Raw genomic sequence first — 5,493 nt, 5'->3', positions numbered from 1 at the left:
CAAGGCTCACTCTCAGAGCTGGCACAGTGACAAGGCTCAAGCTCTCGACTTTAAGTAAGGTCTTTAGTCATAACCATGGTATAAGGTCATAAATCATGTGCTTGATCTGATCTTAACAGAGTAGATTACTTGGAAATTCAGCTGGAACACCCGTGAGTGCCCTAATTCTCACCAGCATGGGGTACTTGCCTGGTGTTCTTTGGGCAGCTGGATGAGTATTGCACAGCTGGCTGAAAGCTGCTTTGGTTTATCCAGTGAAAGCAAATACTATCTCATACAGCAGCTGTGTTTCAAGCACGATGAACTGCATCTTGATTGCTCTCTTTGAGTCTGCATTGGCTCCTCTACCAACCTGCCTCATGGACATCTGCACTGAATACACATCCCATCAGTTTGGGATTCACCAAGCTTGTTCTGGTGCTGAGAGTCAGAGCACAGTAGAAAGCACTATCCTAAAAATTACTCAAGTGAACATTCTCTCATTAGGACAAAGAGCATCTCTTTCTCTCTCTCAGTGTGAGGTGACTGAATATTTTCTCAGCAGAATTTTTCCCCGGGTTGACCATAAAGGGTCTATGTGCCTTTATGATTATTACTTTATGATTATTACTTCAGTGATTTCTTTCTAGGTAGAAAAAGTAGGGAGCAGAATCTCTTACTGATAAAAATTGCTAGGGACAACAATGTCTCAGTCTTTGAAGTGCTTATTTAGCTGTTACACACACTGGATGGGGGCATAAGAAAGCTGAAGTGGGAGGTTTGCTCCTCAAAACCAGTATAGTTCAGAATTCACGTGCTTCCCTTTATAGCTTTTAGGTGTTTTCTTGCAATTTGCTATGTGTAATTTATAGGGCGTTTCGAGGCAAAGGATATGATTCCCATATGCAGAGCAAATGTGTATGTCCCACAAACAAAGGATAGGAATGTTTTTTACTAACCAGCACATTCATGGTCTTTTCTTATTTTATCCCATTTTTTCCTCTTGCCTGGACTCCCTTGTTAAATTCACATGTCCATGATGATGAATCCCAGCCTTTCCTGAGAAGCGTGTTGACATTACTGTGGTGAGCCAGTCAGCAAAACTCACCAGTGAAATGCAGTATATGGCCCATGTGAAATGGCTGCTACAACACCCTTCAAGACTTGCAGAAGAAGAATACCATAAAAACAACAAATAATGTTAACGAGGATTAAACTGTATGATTTTCTACACTGTTTCCAGCTGGATCAGGGCATTTTGCATTAAGCTAATGAGAGGTGAAAGCCAAATTAGATGTTCTAGATGGAGCTTTCATTGTGTGTGTGCGCACACTGATTGCAGACGCAATTATTTTTCAACCCGTGGGAGCTTCAACCCATAGACTTGCACACCACGTCAAGCTGATCCAGTAAGTCTAGCCCCCAAATCTGACCCAGCTGATTCTTGTTCTTTTCTGGGAAATGACTCTAGAGCAGGAAGGAAGAATGTGAAATGATATGTGCTGCTCTTGCTCGCCTCCAGCCTGAGAGGATAGGTTTGCTTACAAACACTTTCACATTTATCCTACATTAGGACTAAAAATCAAGATCCTTCCCATCACTGCCAATATAGCGGAAGAACCAAAAAGAGAGGAAAATCAGAAATGTTTTAGGCAACAAAACAAACAAAGAAACAAACAAAAAAACCAAAAAAAGCCAAGATGGAACAATTACAGAGAATTTATTTGTCTTCAATAAAAAGACTTAGGGAATTGTTCATCAGTTGCAATAGCCAAAATAGACACGTGGATGAACTGACAGGTTCACAAGAGTGTTCACCTTCTCAAAAAAGTACACTGAAGTGAAAGCTGATAACAATTTCAAGGGAAAGTTTGGTTAAAAGGTACATGAAAGGAAAAGAGTCTCTTACTCTTCAAATTTTTCTACTTTCTTCAAAACAAAGGTGAAGCAATTAAGGTCATAGATTAAGTTACTTTTTTGCTTAGGAGATCAACTCTTGTCACTAGAGTGACAGTTCTTCACCTATGGTCCTCACTTTTTGCAGAGGGGAAAAGTCTGATTTTAGCAGGGTGCCTATTTAACAGCATTCAGCTTCCAGAGCATGCTTTCTTACCTCCTAGATGCTTGAGTAGCATCACATAGCATGATGCACCTCCATTTGAACTGTACTCTGAGGGTCAGGGTGTTTTGGGGTAGAGGTGTTGGATTTGTGTGGCAAGGGTTTGGTAGCAGGGGTGGCTTCTCTGAGAAGTTGCTGGAAGCCAGTGCCAGCCAGTTCCAACACAGACCTACTACTGGCCAAGGCTGAGTCCTTCAGTGACAGTGGTAGCACCTCTGGGATAACATATATAAGAAGAGGAAAAGAAAAACAACCTGCAGAACATCATCAGAGAGAGCAGTGAGAATATGTGAGAGAAACAACCCTGCAGTCACCAAGAGCAGTGCAGAAGGAGGGGCAGCAGGTGCTCCAGGCACCAGAACAGAGATTCCCCTGGTGCAGACCATGGTGAGGCAGCTGTGCCCCTCCAGCCCATGGAGGTCCATGGTGGAGCAGATATCTACTTGCAGCCTGTGGAGGGACCCACACTGGAGCAGGGGAATGTGCCTGAAGGAGACCCTCATGGGAAACCCATTCTAGGGCAGGCTCCTGGTGGGATCTGTGGACCCATGGAGAGAGGAGCCCATGCTGGAGCTGGTTTGCTAGCACAAGTTGTAACCCTGCAGGGACCCACACTAGAACAGTCTGTTCCTGAGAGGCTGGAAGGGACCCATGATGGAGCACTTCATGAAGAACTGCACCTGATGGGAGGGACTCATGTTGAAGAAGTTTGTGGAAAATTGTCTTGCATGGCAGGGACACCGTGCTGGAGCAGGGGAAGAGCACAATGAGAAGGAGCAGCAGAGACATGTGATGAGCTGTACTACAACCCCCACTCCCCATCCCCCTACACCACTCAGGGGGAAAGAAGGTAGAGAAAATTGGGAGTGAAGTTGAACCTGTGAAGGAGGGAGGGATGGGAAGGTGTTTTTATGATTAGTGTCTATTTCTCATAATCCTGTTTTGTCTTTCACTCTATTATCTCTCCCCTGCCCAGCTGATGGAGTGGCTTTGGGCATCTAGCATTCAGCCAGGGTCAGCCTGCCACACACATGGAACAACTCTGTAACCAACTCTGCCAACCCCCAAGACTCCACTATAGCATCCTGGCATGTGTAGACAAAATGTATGATGGAGGTTGTTCCCTTCACTATTGCTGATCAGCAACAGCCACCAGGACTGCTGCCACTGTAAGGAAGCAGATTAACTGTGCAAGCCTTAATGAAGCCAATGGAAAATGCCTTCACTTTGTGTTGGTGATTTTTCCTCCATAAAATATATGTATGGATAGTCAATGTTTTTTGACTTGAAGTGGTTGTTTCTGCATGCTTTCCCATGCCAAGTATTTTAAATATCTCAATCCAGCTATGTGCACTGTTTATGCAACAGTAGATGTCCAAATCTACTAGGAAGTGGCTCTCATATGTGGCCAGTCCATCATATGCAGCTGTCTGGACCCTGTGAGGGAGGAGCATTTACTCTCTTATCACACCAGGAAAGTCATACAGACTTGTCCCTCAGCACACCAGCTCCAAATCAGAGGGAACTCAACTTAGTTGTCTCACCGAGGTGATGTTAGCCTGGCCAGCAAATGTTCATAGAGCTTACAAAGGGATTAGATGGTGATGTTCTTGTTTGGAAATTCTGGCAAACCACTGGGAAGACTGAGGACAACATAAGAGCAGCCAGACAGTGGGCGGTTTCTGGTTCTGTGTTCCTACATCAGAATTACAAATGACAGAGTAGTGTTAAGATTTGTAATGGACATAAACCCACACCCATTTTAGGAAGTCTAACTTCTTAGGAAGTCTGAGCTTTTTCCATGTTTAGATATTGGGGAGAAAAAAGAGTGAAGAAGGTAATATAAAGTAAGGTAATATAAAGCTGAGATAAGAATTACTTTTTGTGGGAAAATACTGAACTTTATGAAGATGGGAAATCTGAAAAGACACAATTAACATCAACTAAATACTTTCCTCTTTCTCCAGTGGAAGAAAAGAAAAACTCTAGACCTCCCCTATAGCCTTAAGTTAATGAAGTGGCATCAGATCTGATTTCAGCCCCTCAGAATCACTCTATTCCCCCTCATGTGAATGTAAAACTCCATTCATTTCTCTGCAGTCATATAAGCACTTAATTACTTTCTTGTTAGCACTATCCTTCTCTAAAGGCTGATGTGTTTTTCTAGATATATTTTCTTTTAATTGGATATTCTTTGTTAAGATGAGTAAAAAAGCCATACTATGCAGAAGATCACTGAAAAATAAATTTATTTATAAAAGAGGGATAAAGATCTCCCAGGAGAGCTGAGTATCCTCACTGCCAGCTGAAATCAGCAAGAGCAAAGAGTTATCTCCAAAGCTCAGTCTCAAATCTGTAACAGGCTGTGAATTTCTGATCTCATTAGGACTTCTCTCCTTCTTTGAACATGAATATTCTTGTGTATATTCCCATACATTTCTATAATAACCAAGTGCTGCTGTGGGCTAGTATAAATGTACTGGGGTTTTGTAATGATATTGCCAAAGAAACAAATGCTCCAAAGCAACTGTATGGGATTACTAGGACATGAGCTGTCTGACGTTAGTAAGGTATTTAGTCATTGGGCAAACATCTACTCCAGACTATGTCACGATGGTTTCTGCTCAGTTTTCCCTTGCAAAGTCCCCAGATATTTAACAAGCAGGATACAGACCGCTGTTCGCTGGGAGGAACCTGCTTCTGTCTGAAACATGGCACTTCCAAAAACAGAATTTGGATTGGAAAGGACCTTTAAAGGCCATCAAGTCCAAACCCCTTGCAATGAGCAGTGACATCTTCAAATAGATCAGCTTGCTTTGAGCCTTGTCCAGCCTGTCCGTGAATGTTCCCAGGGATGGGGCATCCACCACTTCTCTGGGCAACCTCTGCCAGTGTTTCACCACTGTCATCACAAAACATTTCTTCCTAATATCTAGTCTGAATCTGCCAAAGTGGTTTAAAATCATTACCCCTTGTCTGGGTAAAAAGTTCTGGCCCCAACTTTAAACTCCCTTTAAGCCTTGAAGCTCAGAGATGCTTCGGCAGGCAAGGGGCCCTTTACCCGGTAACACCTCCGAGGGGGAGAGGGGAACTTGGTGACCGACAACTCAGACCCCTTTCGGCAAGTGTAAATGATGTCGGGAATGGGCAGGGAAAAGCGTTTAGGGCAGGAATAACACCTCTCGGACAAGGACCCGCACCTCCGGCGCCCCGCCAAGCCGGCTCCACCCCGTCGCGCCGGGGCCGGGCTGGAGGCAGCGCCCGGGCGGGGACGAGCCGGCCGGGAGGAAGAGGAGGGATTTCACCTGCCCAGCCCGGCCCGCCCCTCCAGGTGCGAGGTGGAGCAGGAAGCGGCGGCGGCGGCGCCGGAGGGGACCCGTGGCCGCCTCGGCGCC

This window comes from Vidua macroura, chromosome 1, assembly GCF_024509145.1.
Source record: "Vidua macroura isolate BioBank_ID:100142 chromosome 1, ASM2450914v1, whole genome shotgun sequence".
NCBI classification, from domain to species: Eukaryota; Metazoa; Chordata; class Aves; order Passeriformes; family Viduidae; genus Vidua; species Vidua macroura.
Note: the sequence above shows the minus strand (reverse complement) of the source record.